Below are 17568 nucleotides of genomic sequence, written 5' to 3'. Positions count from 1 at the left end.
TCGAATTACTCTTATTTCTTGGTAGAGACAAAAATATCTCCATATGAACCTTTCAAATATTCGATTGGTTATAACCAACCGAATTTTTAAATATATGGAATTTAAAACGCATCTGTTTCTGGCGAATTCCATTATTTCTTCTGTCATGTAAATTAATCTCTCTAATCGTTTAGCCAAAGTCAGCATGAGGACAGGAAACCGAATACTCTTCGTTCGAACTCCTGACTTTTCTTTTTAATATTTCATTTGTTTTTTTAGCGCAACGACACTCCACCATGCAAGGAATATCTTCATTGGTCTTTGGTTTTTAATTTCTCACAATATTTTGCATTAAATCAAGTGGCAAAGGAGTGCGTTTTGTCTAACATATTCAGCGTTGGCTGAATTAAGATTGAACTGCATTGTTTCTGTAAATTGCAAGTATTCTCTCGTTGGTTTGCCTGAAGTGATGGGGAAAGTGGACATTTATTAGTCTCCTGGGTTGCATCCGCTGCATTCCACTGAGGACTGGCCCTGCTTGAATGGCTAGAACGAGAGCATACGTTACAAAGCGGTTTTGGTACCTTTTTCCTCCCTTCTGTTATAATGGATCATTCCATCGCCAATAACTTTACAAATAATACTGGGACGCTAGTATCCCAGCACTATTTATATTGCTGGGACATTACTATATAGGAATTAGCGCTAGTTCTTCTTTTTTTTTTAAAAAAGCTTGCAGTATATTAGCTGTCATATAAGCGTAGAACATATTTTGAATGTGCAGTCGGCTCATTTAATATTCCACCAGAAGACATCGGGGAAATTTTTCATCTCTTTTTATGCGTCTTTTAATAGGCCTAGTGGTTTGTGAGTCTCATGACATTTCAATACGTGCTATATTTGCCACGCTCTTATAGCGCATCGATGATACCATGGATCATTTTCAGGCCACATATCTACATAAATCCAGTGATTTCTATCAGATCTTCTCCACACTGATAGTTTCTTCGGGCGCTGGTTTCGCTCACGCATTTGGATTCTGATTACTTTTCATGCTTCCAGTATGAAACTTTACATCATTTTCTAATCTATTCCCTTGTTTAATAATCAGAAAAAAAGTGGATGAGCAGTTAACGTGGAACATTTTGAAATAATTCCCAAAGCATTTCGGGAAAAAGGGAAATACCCCCAGGTCCTTGTTCAAAATCGTAAAAGTAAACGCTAGTTAATGTGAAATATATTCGAAAATATTTTTACTGATCTTAGAGGAAAAACAACCAATCTGAGAAAAATTAAATTTGAGTCACTTCCGGAACACTTGTGGTTATTGAAATATGAGTGTGCTCAAAACCGTTTTTCACAGACTAATTAAAAGCTATAAGCAAAATCCTTGCAGCAGCCCAACAAAACGTAACGTAACGTAAATAAATCAAAAATATTTTATCAAATCATGGCTGTTAGCGATACGGTCGTTTCAACGTCTCTTAACAGCGCACAAAGACCAAAAATCTCCACCTAGAATTTTAGATTTGTAAAAATGAGTTCAGGAGTGGCCAAAAATGGTGCGTCAATAATCCATGAAAACATACCTAATAAAACACACGATCTCTCTGTATTGTATTTATCAATATAAGCAGATTAATACAGGCATAATGTCCACTCTTCACGAGACTATTTATTATTACCATTCTTCCTTAAGAGCCAATACATGCTCATTGAGGTTTTTGAAAGACTGGCAGTGCTGTGACTGACAAACACCCTACTTATACATTCTGGACATGCATATGCAGGGCGATTGATCTTTATTGGATCGAGGTTTGGTTGGCTATTCCATGTGCATTTTATCCTCCCTTCGAAAATAGCGATTCACTATGACAGCTTCTCCTCTCATGCCACGAGGAAAAGCTTTGGTACGATTCTCATCGGAACAGGAACAACGTTTTCGCAATACAACTTATATAAACGGTATCGAACGAAGTCTGTAGTTTAATGTCAAACTCTGGTTTTTCATCGCGCAAATAGTCACCGAGATTTATAGATACAGTATGTTGGCCTGGCCTTGGTTCCTTTGGCACCAGTTATAATCAAGCCAACTTGTTTGAATTACTTATTCGAACAAGTATGGGTCTGATTCTCTAGTAGCTCTGGTCACAAAATGTTCCTGTTCTAATTCATTCAACATTCATTCATCTTATCAGAAAGAAAAATCAGCAGTGCTAAATCTCGAAGCCCTTGGTAACTCCCAAGTTAACTATTTAATAATTTGCGAAGAAACCAGTTTTTCTTTTTATAAAAGCTCTCCAAAACCGCGATCTGAATTCTATCCAGGAAAAGTTATTTAAATCTGTTAAATTACAAAGGGTTGCGAGTTTCTTGACGTCCTTTAAAGAGGCAGATCTCAATTATAAAGGTCTTTTGGTTTAGCTAGCTTAAGATTCAATAATCCAACGTTTACTGCATTACAGTTATGAGAAACTTGGGAAAAATTTGGTCAACTTTTCGTGTACAGTACACTGATTTTGAGGACACAGAGTACAAGTTTACATTGGTTTATTGGGATATAACAGCCGACTGCTACACAAATAGAAATGAGAATTCATCCTCCTCGTGACTCCAAATGTTGTTTTTGCAGCCGGAGAGACGAAAATATAACGAGCAAGATCTTGGTCGATTCTCTTGGCGGAAATATATGCGTGAATTAATTTTTATTTAAATACAAGTGTGTATAAATAGAAAATATGGCAGAGATGGTGTATATTGCAGTAGGGATTTTTTCAGAAAGTAGCATTTAATGTTTAAAATAAGAATTAAGCTGAATCGGTAGAGGACAACCACCATATCGTGAGTGTATCCTAATTTTGACTCATTTCGCTTTTCTCTCAAAACTGGGAGTAAAAGAGAGGATTGTATTTCACCAATTAAAAGAAAATCTAATGGATTTGAAACTCTTCACTGACCCTGGTTATTAAAAAATACTTCTGACAATGAAAATGAAAAATAAGAACTTGGAACAATTTATGGCCGAAACTTTAATTAACTCAAGTGTCCCGAAAAGGGAGAATGAACTGTATGTGGTAACTAACTATACACTGAAATTCAACACTTCAAGGAAAGAAACTGGATATTGGGTAAGGTGCTACTGTGAATTCAATAATGTTTTTTCGTTGCTACCCCATGGTTGTTCATTAGAAGAGAGTGGATTAAATGGAAAGTAATTTTGTGATAGATTTTTGGCCAGACAATCAAAGGCGATGAAAGAAAAGTATATTAAATCTTTTTAACGCAAATGTGGAAGGTGCTACAAACCACCCAGGTTTTTAGATAGAACTTTTGTCTGATGCCGAATACCATCAGGAATGATGGTAGTGTGCCAGTTAATCATGCTGGAAGATGGAAATCTGAGAGCAAAATGATTTTAAAGATCCACGAGGTCAGATGGAAGTAATTATGTTTTTAAAACAACATACAATACTTTTGTGAACAAACGCTTTTAAAGATATGCAAGTTGAAGTTCAAATCTGGAGAACAGCGAGAATGAGCATTACAACTTTTATAGAGTAAAACCTGTCTTAAATTTGTTAAATAAAAGATTACCACTTACATTTATTATTGCTGAATTCGACCAAAGAAACATATCGGTTGTTTATTTTCTTTTTATAGTTTATTTATTATTCATTTTTATTATATACATATAATCCATCAATCGGGTTACTATCTGTCAGAACCACGATCCCTTTATACCAGTTTGCAGAAGGGAAAAAACAAATAAGCCTCCCTAATGATATTTAAATATGTGGTATCTTCCTCAGATGCTACCCGTTATATTTCACCATAATGTAAAACTGTATGGGATTCATAGAAATAGACAGCGCTGCTAATTACTTTTTACTTGTACATTGGTAGGTGTTGTCTTCGTTGAGTGCTATCCGTGTGTAAAAAAAAACTGCAGCCATTAACAACCCACTGCAGGATGGAAGCCTCCTCAACAATTCATGTTGAGAGAATTGGACCATTGTCTAGTTTTGATCGTTTCCTTGGAATAATAGATGTCCAACTGTTCATTGTTGTCGAAATTGAGGGAACAGCAGGTGTTGAAGGATTTTATTGAATATATGCGTCAGTATATCAAAATATGGGCTGCACGAAAAGAGTGGAGTCGTTGGGACAAACCGTGCATTTGTTTGGAAGATGCATAAGTTCTTATTTGGAGATAGCAGCAACCCACTAAGGTATGGATCATTTACGGACGCGAACTCAAGTCTTTTCCACCATGCTCACACCGGATGGGAAAGGCCCCGACTCGGTGGGCTTTTTTTCACCCAGTGGCTGAATTAGTTGGTCTCAGGCGTAGATAACAAGGTTTTTATCCGGAAACTAGTGTTTTTCGACCAGAAAAATAAGCAAATCGGCCAGAGAACACATGCAATTATGAACATATTGCACAAGCGCAGTTGACTTGGTTCTCGGGGGGGCCCTAATATGATACTTTTGTTAGTTACTTCAGTTATCTGTACTGAAAGTATTGCTCTTTGTTAAATAATTTCAAGGAAAGATGCTAAAACGGTTATAACTGAAGAATAAGTTAATCTCTCAAGTATAAACGAAATATAAAATCACGCATTAACCGCTCTGAATTAAAATTGGTGACGCAGAAAGAAAAGAAAAAGAGTCTATTATCAGGAATTTTCGGTTTAAATAAAATACAACATTCAGATCACTGAATATTTCAAGAGCTGTTCAAGTATATAAAGAGGAACATTAAGCAGTTGTTAAGAGTAAACAGGATATTTCACAATCTTTGTTCAAAAGAAAAACAAGAATGTAGAAAAACATCGATAAATCCACATGGAAATTACAACGTTAGTAAATGTTTGAGTAGAAGGCGCTACATCGTTGTGAAAGAGTCATGTGAAAAATTTGTGTCGGCATTCAATACACAGCTAATTGCGGCGGTATCTGCGCCAGTTAAATCTTTTCTGCTTTTTTTACTATCCGTTCCTTTTCTGAAACTCAGACAGGTATATCTTGTTTAAGCTTTTCTCTTTTTCGTAATTTCAGCTTCATAATATACCATCTTACCTAAAGTATGGAATGCTTTCGATCAGTTCCTTGTAGCATGCAGTAGGAATTTGTTTTTTTTTTTTTTTTTTTTGGCAGTTGTTGGCGCATAGGCTTCTGTGGCCATAATGCACCTCCCAAGGTTTTTGCAGTACTTTGATCCAAGCCCGAGGCGGGAATCGAACCCGCGACCTTTGGGTTGCCAGGCAAGCACTTGACCCACTCGGCTAGGAATTTGTGCTTATTCTTTCTTCAGTGTAGTCGCTAGTACAGGTGTGGAAGATTGAGCGAGTACTGGTAATGCGTTCCAGTTCGTACCAAAAGTGTTCAGTCGGATTCATTTTCTGGATCCTGAACTGTCCCAAAGAGTTGTTGGATTTCATTTTTCTCAAACCAGGTTTCCACACTGCTCGCTGTGTGGAACGAAGCATTACGTTATCGTAATGAAACATGGAGAGCCTGTTTCCATAAAACTGCCACAGTGTGGGTGGGAATCAGAGAATTTCCGAAGATTTCAGTGTGACTTGGCATTAATGATTTATTATTTATTTTTTATGCTACTACAACCAACGGTCCAGCCGACCTATAATAAATGGCCTCACGATTTTGTTTCTTCCGAACTTCATTACGATCACAATGGCGTTTGAGGCATTCGGTCATCTGACCTGAGACAGTGTAATGCAACTCGTCTGTTCCATGGTTCAAGAACAATGGCACCACAACAACAAACGACATCTGGCGTTCATTGGTGCGGGGTGTGACTGACGGGCAGAAGCTCTGCCATAAAAGCAAGCGATGCAGCTTCCTGTGGATCATGAATACACTGACGTTTCTGTGAACATCGGAAACAAACCGAACACCCTCGCGAGCAGCACAGTAGTTATAAACACTGTGCTCTCACACCTGGTGGAAAAGATCTAAGTTCGAATCCCGTCAATGACAAGAGGAAATTATGGACATTTTCACAACGTGGCTGAGTTAGTCAGGCGAGCTTGAATGATTTTTCTGCCAAAAAACTAACCGAAGAATACGCTCAATTACTGATATAGTAATGACTCCTCATAGCTTTAGACCTTTGGCGCTTAAAATGCATTTAAACACCAAATCCAAAAATATTTTCCCAAGATGTCATTCACGTTAATATCACCATATTTTATAAGAATTGACAGTTCATATCCTGATAGACAGGAATCCCATTCATTAAAAAAAAAAAAAAAAAAAAAAAAATTTGCGGTTCCTGTATAGGCGAAATAGGAATAGCTATTTTCATGGCCTTCCTGATAGTCTGTACACCTACAACGTTCCTATTCTTCCAACTTCCAGAGCCCACTTTAATCGGAAAAAAGTTGCTGCAATCCAAGAAAATCTAGACTGCGCTCTGAGAAAAGAAAAGCCATTATATGCTGCCCCACATGGTGGATTCAATCAAATGCTTGATCCTCAAGAATGGCTCAAATACATCGCCAGGTTCTCAAATTAAAAACCACAGTCACGTCTACAGCTTGACTATGAAAACCCTTCAAACTATCCAGATAACGAAACAGGAGCTCATACGTGCCATCAATTCCCTTCCCACTTCAGCCACTGCTGGGTAGGATGGAATTCCGCAATTTATGATTAAATGCTTGCGCACATTTATCATAGATATTCTTCTCTCGATCTACAACAGATACCTCACTGGAATGCCCCAAACGTCAGCCAGTTTAGATCCATCTCAGTTGCTCCAGTCTGTTAAAAATCTCGAAAAGTCTTTGCTACCTACAATTACTCACCAAATCCTCCAGATGAAACCACCTGAAATTCACTACGCAATCCCAGGGCCTTACTCCTACTTACGAAATTTCATATTCGAGGTGATAATGCTGTGCTTTTTGAAATCTCTGCTCTGTCACACAATACGTATTCTCCATCGCGAACAACACACCCTATTGTGTGACATCACTGCTGGAGTACCGCAGGGGGAGGGGGGTTGTACTGCTCACGGCTATCATCGTGTCCATTATTGCCTCCATAAACGACCTCTTATGCTATACTTATGACCTCAAAAATTGCTGACGCAGTTAACCCTGGCGACAACCCAGTTCAGCTCAGCAACAGGATCAGTTCCCAACTTAAGGATCTTGAATTGTACCTGGTAATTGTTTGGTAGGGTTGTATATATATTTATTGAAACAGTTATGTTATATTCCTCTATCGGTTTGCCTTTATTGGCTTTATATAGATTAATTTTTTGAATTTCAACTTTGATATTTAAATAAAGCCACTTAAAAAAAAAATATGACGCCTCTGACTTAGGCAAACAATTAACTCCCCCATTACTTTTCCGTTTACTCTCTAGATCTGCCCGTTCAAATTAAATTAAACTTAACCAAGCATGACTTTTCATACCAAAAGCATGTAACTCGCACAAAAATTACGAAAAAGATCCAATCTATTCTTATATAGTAGATTCTGATGTAATCAAATAGCTCTCTCATGGTTCTGTCATTTTTTAAGATCTGATTTCATGGTTAATGCCTTTAATACGAAGACATCGTTCTAAAATTTAATTACACATTTTGTTCGGTCTCAGCAACTCGGGTGGCTTTAGCCAAAATTGAATTCCAGCATAAAACATTCAAAGGACAATCCACACCCTGTTGGATTAATTGAGAGTTGATTTATTAGGCATACTAATATGCATATTCGTGTATTTTAGGGTACTTTTTTAATGGCGAATCGTAGGAAGTAGATAAGATCTCAGTAATCAGATATTTGGCAATGAGTTTTAACAGTGCTAATATTCCCTTTTCTGTTTTTCTTTCAATTATCTGCGCATCCTCGCATGTAGTGCAGTGATTAAAATTAGGCCTGTCTGCCTAATTTGTCTAGATCTTGTTGCATTAGCATACCCTGATCACTGTGATCAACTACCCTGCCAACCTTTATCATTAATAAATATAGAAAACAGCAATGGGCCCAACACTGAACCTTGGGGGACTCCACTAATAACATTAGCCAATGATTAAAGTATAATTAAAGTATTTAATAAAAATATTGGATAATAAAGAGTTTTACTACGATTTGAAGCGTTTTAAACGATTTTTGTCCCTCAACTCGTCAAATGATGCATGAAACGTCAAGTTACCACGTTCCAACTAATTAGCAAAACCTAGTTTGAACGTGGCAATAGTTGGAGGAGAAAAAAAGAACACAACGAAATAAAATTTCCATCCTGTCGGAAGATGAACAAAAGTTACTCGCCCCTTTTATAGTGATTTTTCCGCTTATCAGCAACTTCCTTCGCCAAATATAAAATTCCAGAAGTCGTTCTCGGCGACTTCTTTTTAATCCGTTTAAATATCTTTAAGAAAGATATCTGAAGGTCAGTCTTCCATTTCTACTAAAACACTTGTACTAATGTACTCGACCGATAGTTCCAAAGGATCTAATTCATTGAAGACATCTTTCTCAGCATTCTACACTTGCTTAACTACATATAACGCTTTCCTTGAACAAATATTGATGAACTTAATTATAGCGCTGTTTGTAGTAACACCTCGTAACTTGTGACACGTCACTGTTTGTGCTAAAATTAGAATTCGAGTTCGCTCAATTTTTCTGCATCCATTATTCGTATCAAATTTAGCGACGATTGGCCCGATAGCACGAATACCAACACCTTCAAAATTTGCATCAAGAGTTGCTGGCAATTCCCCCAAGTATTTTGATTTCTACGAAAATGTTGCCAAGTAATTAAAACAACATTCCGAACTCTTCCGTTTACTAATTCACTTGAAACGTGCGAGACTTACATAAACGTCATCTAGATGGTGCTGTATACAGCATTACTCTGAAAGCTGCTCCAGTTTGACTAAATTTTGGAATTCCAGCTTTTCACTTCTAGATTTTTTAATCCTTAATATCGATACCGCTTTGAATTAATTGATCTACACCGTACATATAACTGAGCAAGCGCATTGAGAAAGATTTTGAATGAAAACAGCTATTTTTGAGTCTTTTTCAGTAATTTTAATTTGTAGCCCATAGTTTTAGAATCATTTATTACAGTGAAAATATCGCCCTCATTCATTTTACTCTCAGCCTGATACAGTTCAGTTAAGTCGCTTCTAAGGCGCTTAGTTACCATGCCCCGTAGCCCACCCATTCAAAGCCTTTCCTCATGAGTGCTCTTTCCAATCCCACGAGACGTGATGCCTGTCTTTGAACCCTTTTAAAATGCTCAATGTCTTTTTTTTTTGGTGTGGTCTCCATACTTAGAAGCAATATTCCAAGTGCGGTTTTACAATTCGTTGCCTTTATACGGTGGGATTATGATCTCTATCTCCACAAACAAATATTCGCCAATTCATAGACAGGACACCCTGAATCCTCCTCACCGCCTGCCTGCACCATAAACAACGTCGAAGTTATTTTTTGCATGCAGCTTATGAGTGACTGTCAAAATAGCTAACCAGGTTAGTTATATAGATGTAAATTTATGTAGATGTTCATTTCTATCTAAATGTTCCTGTATTACCACTGTAGTCAGATTGACCGGTTGGTAGTCACTTCACTCTAAGAACCACCATTATGTATTGGTGATACACCGGCACTTCCTCAGTCCAAATGAATCTCGCCCGAGTCCAGTTGTGTCCTCCAAATTAATCTTAACGGTATAATACGTTCTTTCATCGCAGCCTTCAAGTTTACTAGATATCATCCACTCCAGGGGCCTTACTTGCCTTCAGGCGCGAAGGTTTTTCTAATAAGTGATCAACTGCAGTTTCAATATTGCTAATTTTGAACTGTTCAGCCTGTCCATACTACGAAGGCTTTTTCTTCTTTGAGGGTTCAACGCAAAGTATCTGTTCAATCCATCTGTATCATCATTTGGGTTATCTTAGACGTTCTATACCCATTATGCAAAATTCGTCTGATTCGTTCTTCTCTTCTTGTTCACATACCTGAAAAAGGTCCTCTTTCTTTGCTGTCTTAGCCAATGATTTCACATACTTAGTCTTTGCCACCTTCACCTTTTCTGTGGTACTATTACAGATCAACTTATAGCTGTAATACTTTTCATAGCTCTAACTTTCCCATACCATCTTTCTCTGCTTTATTAGAGTGGCCAGATCCGTATTTATCCATCTCAGCATCCTCCTCGTCCTATATTTTCTTAATGATATATATGCATCCATGGCTTCTGTGACTATTGCTTTAAAAATATTCCATAATTCTAATTAAATAACCTTCCCTCTGCTAATTGCTCAATTGATTGAGGCCAGTAATATCTTAAATTTCCGAGTAACAACACGTTTTGGTTAACTCCATTATGTCAGCATTGAATGTTCTAACCAGGAGCTCGAATTCACTCGTTTTATCCACCACACTTTGAACACATCTCTACAGACATACAATGGAGCAAATATTGCCCAAGTCGCAAAAATCCGATTGTCTTAAATCAGAAAGAATTGAACAGATAATCGGATTTGGCCGACAGGCCTCAACGCCTCCCCCAAATGGGTTCCAAAAGGAACATGGCATTGCATCCTCAAGAGTCCAAACGACAAGAAAACAACGCTTTCAAGCGTACTGAAAGTTTCAAAATTACGAAATGCTTTGTTTTAGAGAGAAAAACAATTAATAGATAGGATAACTATTAATTTTACCACAGTTATTTCTGTAACATCACACAAAGTATACAAAAGTTGGAAAAATCACAATTTATTTTATTCATTTATGAATTTTAGTTATTTACAGATTTAGAAATCTGGAAGCTTCAGATAATGATGTAGATGCGGAAAATTATTCCAGTTTAACTGCGATAACTCATACAAATCGAAAAGAAACATTTCGAAAAGTAAATCATTAAAAGATGTTTTGATAGTTTTGGAAATCACTCGTTTTCAAAGCATGAGATGGAATTGAGACGTAGATTGAGGTTATTAACTAAATCCATCTTATCCATAGGATAAATGCAAGATATACCCACTTTAAATTGAAAAATACAAAGAGATCATTTATTCTCATCATTTACTTGCTTTTATAAAAAAAATTTCGAAAATAAATAAACTCCTCCAAGATCTCTTCGAGGTTTCCAAGGAAGTAGGCAATATTGCTTGCAATCAAATCGCGAGATAATCATTTTCATGAAAATCACTTTCATCTCTGAAGCAAATAAATTTTTTAATGCAATCCGAATGGCGCCAGTGCCCTAAGTAAGATATTTCAGGTTGCCAGATAGGTTTTAATGAATCTTTTGATAATACTCCTCGAAGAAAAAGATTCTTAATGCGAGATCCCGAGACATAAATTGATACTTATTTGAATGGCTGGATCACTATAGTGGAGCGAAATTATACAGGCGTTTGAAGGCCATTCTTTGGCTGCCCTCCTCTCTCTCATTCCATATACCCTCCGCCCACATCATCAGATAATGGGTTTCATCTTAGATCTGGGAAACCTACTGTAAAGTCAGAAATGTTCAATTGTAAATGATTCTATTCGATCTAATTCCTGATTGTCTCAAATTAGTTTTATAAACTTGTCATTTAAAAGCAGAGATATTTGGTCACCTTTTAATGGAGTAGGCACAGTTTCTACTTCTACTAAGGAGAAAGTATTTTATACACACACTGTCCAAAAAGTACGAACTTTTGTATTAAGACAATATCAGACGGAAGAAATGCGAATAATGCAACTAGATGCAACGAAAACTGACGTAGGATGGTGATGTGTTGCCACGTTGAGTATAACGACTGCACAGGCTGTTCAACTGCAATGATCTGAATCCAGATTGCGTAAAACGTATGATCTATCAGACTTTGAAAAAGGTCTTATGGTGGGTGCACGTTTAGCAGGAGCCATGATTGAAGAAAAGAAATGACTGGTTTCTCAAAAGCATCCGTCTCAAAGATTATGAGTGAATTTGAATGGAATAAAGTCATGTGGTCAAACGAATCACGATACCCCTTTTTTTTTGTATTGATGGTAGACAGATTGTGGTGAGAACATCACAAAGCGATGGACTTTACTTGTTGGACTTGATGGACTTTACAATCTGATTATGATTAACAATGATCCGGGTAATATCTACAATTATCAAAAGTATGACAGTGCACGAACTGCTGGCGGCGATTGATCAGTGTCCTGAAACGATGATGGTGTGTGTTAAGCTTCACAGCAACTAAGGCTACGAGACGTCAATAAATTCTAACTCAGCCCAGTTGTGAAAAGCAGATAAAAATTAACTTCTAAAGGTTTCTTCAATCGGGACTGTAGGTAGCCTCAGGAGGAGGAAGATTTTTCAGCCTGCACAATATGTGAATAGGTCTGTGAACACATTGTACAGACATAATAAACACGGCACAATATGGCCTATGGTCGCTGATGCGTCTAAAACCATACAACAAAAACACTGAGGGCCACTAACTCGCGATAGTGAACTGTAATTCAGAGGAGAAATTGGTATTTTGGTTCACAATCAGAGAACATTAAATTTTAAACTTGGAGATTTCATGATCACACACCAATGGCAATAACCATCGAAACAGGTATCTGGATGATGGTGTCCCACTTCAATTATATAACATTCCACTTTTTTTAGCTGCTTATATGCAGCTCAATACTATAGAAACTCGTAGCCATGATGTTGCTAATTTAGAAGCCAAAGCGTTCTTTTTGTGACTTTCAATAAGCAAATCGACATAAACGCTGCCGTTCACAGATATCTTTTTAAAATTGATGTTTTTTTACTAGTTCTAGTAGAAGAAAAACTGCCGTGATTTATTTCGATTTTCTGTGGTGAAATTCCGAGAATTTCGATTTCAGATGGTTGGTTACGAATACATATGCGAACAACTGGTTTCAATTAAGTTCTCAGACTTCGAGAACCCTTCGTTATTTCCCACCAGAACTGATGAAGCGCAGTCGGTTCAAGAATCAATAACGGAGCAGTCTTGAGAAATGGAACTCGTAGTGCATCGGATCGGTATGTATTTAACAAGTTGGCTCGGCTAGATGGAAAAATACTCCAGCACAGTGCAACAAAAGGCTGTATATAAAGCCAAAACGTAGTTATTCGAAACGTATTTAAAACAGTCTTCCGATGGAATAAATATAGCGCATTTTGGACAAGATATGTTGATGTCGTGATTTAAGTGAATGTTTAGCTTCTAATTATAGAAGTGACGTGTTCAGCAGGAAGGAGTCAGCAGCTTGTTCAATAATGCATTTCTTTACCTGGAAATGTAGGCGTCTCATTCCAAGACGCCTACTTTATGTGCAAAGTAGTGTAGGCCGGTTTAAAGAAAAAAAATGAGCAGTACGTACATGTACAGCCATGGGGATAGGGGAGTTAACGATAGGGAATAAATTACTTGTTTGAAAGACTGGTGGTTCTCCTTCTTTGGATATTTGCAAATGACTCATTTTACATATTAACGATACTCTGATATGGATTGCTTAATTTTTTGACTTCCACATTTTATACAAATGAAACAGATTTTCCACAATAATTCTTGAATGAAACCAAAGCATCCACGAGGCAGAGTTCCATTATTCGAAGAACTGTTTGACATTGAAACACTTGTTTGTATATATACAGTTGAATTGTTTTACTTCTTATCTGTTGCCTCTAACTCAAGTTTAGGCCTTTTGACATCGAAATATCCGTGAGATCTGGACCTTCTGGAATAAATGAATCCATCAGCAATGAACATGAAAGTGAGTCACAGTTCCGATTAGCTATTGTAGATGGCACGTTTGTTGACTGAAGTGTTGACTGAAGAATGGTCATCTGCAGAAAACAGGTTTTTTGCGTTTGTGCAAAGTGGGAGCTGAGGACAGTAAAAATTAAGGGTTCCACAAATTCCTCGTCTAATTTTGTTTCTCATTTTTCCAACATTATGAGGAATACAGAATTGTCAAAAAAACACATCTAAAAGAAGTCGTGAATCTGTGAAACAGTATCAACAAATACGAATATAAGTATCTCAACAGTCAACGACATTTCAAAATTCATAATTCACGCTATGGTTCCTCTGAAAACTGTCGAGGATTCATACTTTTTAAAAACGTTTGGGAAAAAATATTTCTAAAGCTGGTTTAAAAATTATTAACCGTCGTAATCTCGGACGTCGTATTGATGATTTATTCAACCGTATAACTCCTCAAATAAAACAGGAACTTAAAGTAAATTTTGTGTGTAGGACAGCTGACATTTGGTCGACTAAGAAACGAAGTTTTTCAGACATGATGGTTCACTGGATTACATCGGATTTAGAAAAGAAATCAATTGCGCTAGCGGGTCGCAGGTTTCGCAGTACACATTCCTTTGATAGAACTGCTGACCTTCTAGGTAAGATCCACTTACACTGCAATCTAAAGTCAACAAAATTCGTAGCAACCATTACCGATAATGCAAGCAATTTCCTTGAAGCATTTAAATATTTCGGGGTAAAAAGCAAATATTTGGAAAAATCTGAAGACGCTTTAAACTTCTCAGAAAGTGGAACAGACTTAAATGATAAAGACGAGGAATTTGACAACTGATGCTGGCAATTCGGCCAATCGCAGCGATATGAACATCTCATGGTAACAAATACCACTTAGACATCCAAGGTGTACTGCTCACACTCTAAATCAACCCTGCTATTAATAGCAGCACAGTATACAGTTTAAATCGAAGAGACTCGAGATGCCCGTAAAAGAGTCTCCTATTAACATGGACATTTGTCGTTGATTAAACTTGAAATTTTTACCATATGAGACTACTACTACCACCACCACCACCACCACCACCATGGATCTGCACAGAAAGAAAGCATTCGAGTTTTATGTGCGGCTTCCTCCACGTCCTCATGCGTTCGTCTGCGCTTATCAGTGGGAATGTGGATCGCGCGCCACATTACATAATTCTAGTGTGCTCCAGCGATCATTTCTGTAATGTTCAACACCACTAAGAATGGATTCATCTGTTCCACTCACACAAGAGAGGCTTGTGGACTGCAACACATAAGAACCATCTTCCAGAGCATCCTTGCAAAGACCTAGAATCGAATAACATGTGCGCAGAGGAATTCATGTGAATTTCTGTAGCCGAGTTAGTTGGTTTAGGGTGAAGTTTCCATGGTCCCGTTCTTCCGAAAACTCTGGTTTTTCATCCTGCAGACAGGAAAAACTGATCACAGACCACACGAAATTTACACAGTAATATACTGGTTCCTCGTAGGCTTAGCTACCTCAGCGCTTAATCCAAACCAAATTTGAGCTAGAAAATTGATGATTGTCTGTATCTGCAATATCTGCTACGTTCTCGTTGTTACCATTACATTTCTCAAGCCACGAATTCGTGGCTTGAGAAATGTAATGGTGACTTATCTCTCTGATTAGCTCACTCACATTCATACTGCAGCAACAACTGTCTCCAAAGAATGGTTTATACGTGATGGGCCAATATTTCAAAATCTTGGCAGTCTAAATTTTTACTTAAATCTAGCTTTACGCATAAAATTTCCTTAAAAGGAAACTCACTTGCCGAATGCAAAGGAAATTTCAACTTTGCATTTGGCAAGCGAAAGGTATTGCATTTATAAATGGATAATGGTGCTCTCTTTTATTGACCTTACTGAATTACAAAAAATTTCCAAGCAAACTGATCTAAAGCATCCATCTCATTTAAAGCGACGGTTGCGTTGTTTCACCTTAATAAGAGAGACAATTGCATGGTAATAGATGGCGCGATCTTAAAATGTGCAAATACAAATTAGAAATTAAAAATATAACTTAATTAAAATTAATGCGTTTAAATAAAATAAAAGACACCCCCGTCCTCTTAGATGCATGCAAAGTTTCAGATGTCTAGGTTCGATGCTTTTAAAGCTATCACGCTGGCAGATAATAGTATTAGTAATGGCCACATGGCGCAAAAAAAGCCTATGGCTTATGCTGCACAAGCCAAAAAAAACCGAATAAAACAATGATAAAAACAAATAATTAATAAAAGAAAAGGAAATTAAACTTATCATCCTATGCGTTTCCCTCACCCGAAGGTACTAATCCAGATGACCTTTGAATTTCCCCAAACTGTCAGCCTCTACCACCCATGTAGGCAACTTATTCCAGTAATTTATAACTCTGGCTAAAATAAAACTTCCTGCAGTCCAATCTAACCACTCCCACCGTAACTTGAAATTATGTCCTCTAGTTCTAGCATCATTTATAATCTTGAAAATTTCGTCCTCATTCATTTTACTGATGCCTCTCAGAGCCTTAAACACCTCAATCAAATCTCCTCTAAGGTGTCTAGTTTCCAAACTCTGCAACCCACATATTCGAAGTCTTTCTTCATAAGGACGCCCTTTTGCCGATCTCACCAGGCGAGTTACCGTCTTTGCACCCTTTCAAGAAGCTCGATGTCTTTCTTTAGGTGCGGTCTCCATACTTGAACACAGTATTCTAAGTGTGGTCTAACAAAAGCCTTATATAATGGGATTATCACGTCCCTATCTCTACTTGCAAAAGTTCGATAGATCATCGATATGACACCATGGATCTTCCTTGCAACCTGTTTACAATGCTCAGAGAATTTCATGTCTGACCGTATCGTAACACCAAATCCCTTTCCTCCAGTACTGGGTTTAGTTGAACTCCACCAAGTGTATAAGTTATTTTGGGATTACTGTTTCCCAGATGTAATTTTAATCCAACTTTAATCCAACAAACCTTACACTTTGTTGGATTAAAGCATATATGCCATTTTTCTGACCATTCCTGAAGTCCATCTAGGTCTCTCTGAAGCTCAGCTTGACAGTGATCATTAACTACTCTACCAATTTTAACATCATCTGCAAATTCAGAAATCACGCCCTCTATCCCTTCGTCAATGTCGTTTATGAAAATTAACAGTGGCCTAATACTGATCCTTGGGGAACCCCACTTCTTACATCAACCCAATCTGAGGAACAGTCATTTATCACAACTCTGCCTCCTGCCCTGAAGCTATCCTGCTATCCATCTAAGGATTTTCCCAGTGATTCCAACCTGTTCCAGCTTATAAAGCAACCGCTCATGTGGGACTCAGTCAAAAGCTTTGCTGAAATCGAAATAAACAATGTCGAAATTATTCCCTAAATCCAGTTCGTGAGTGACCCTTTCGAAATAGCGAACCAGATTTGTTAAACATGATTTTCCCTTTACAAAACCATGTTGAGTATCTTTGAGAATTTCAATTCGATCCAAATGATCCTGAATTCCACCCTTGATCATTGCCTCCATGATTTTCCCTACTACTGAAGTCAGACTGACAGGTCGATAATTTCCCACTTCACTCTTAGAGCCACCCTTATGTATGGGAGATACATTGGCACTTTTCCAATCCAACGGAATCTCCCCCGAGTCTAGTGATGCTCGCATAATTAGCCTCAATGGTTCAATGCACTCACTTGCCGCCTCCCTTAAGATTATAGGGTATATTCCATCAACTCCAGTGACCTTACTGGCCTGTAGGCTCGAAAGTTTACTAAATTATAACTACTAAATTACTATAAA

This window comes from Mastigoproctus giganteus, chromosome 12 (genome assembly GCF_048544385.1).
Source record: "Mastigoproctus giganteus isolate SK-2022 chromosome 12, ASM4854438v1, whole genome shotgun sequence".
Classification (NCBI taxonomy): domain Eukaryota; kingdom Metazoa; phylum Arthropoda; class Arachnida; order Uropygi; family Thelyphonidae; genus Mastigoproctus; species Mastigoproctus giganteus.
Note: the sequence above shows the minus strand (reverse complement) of the source record.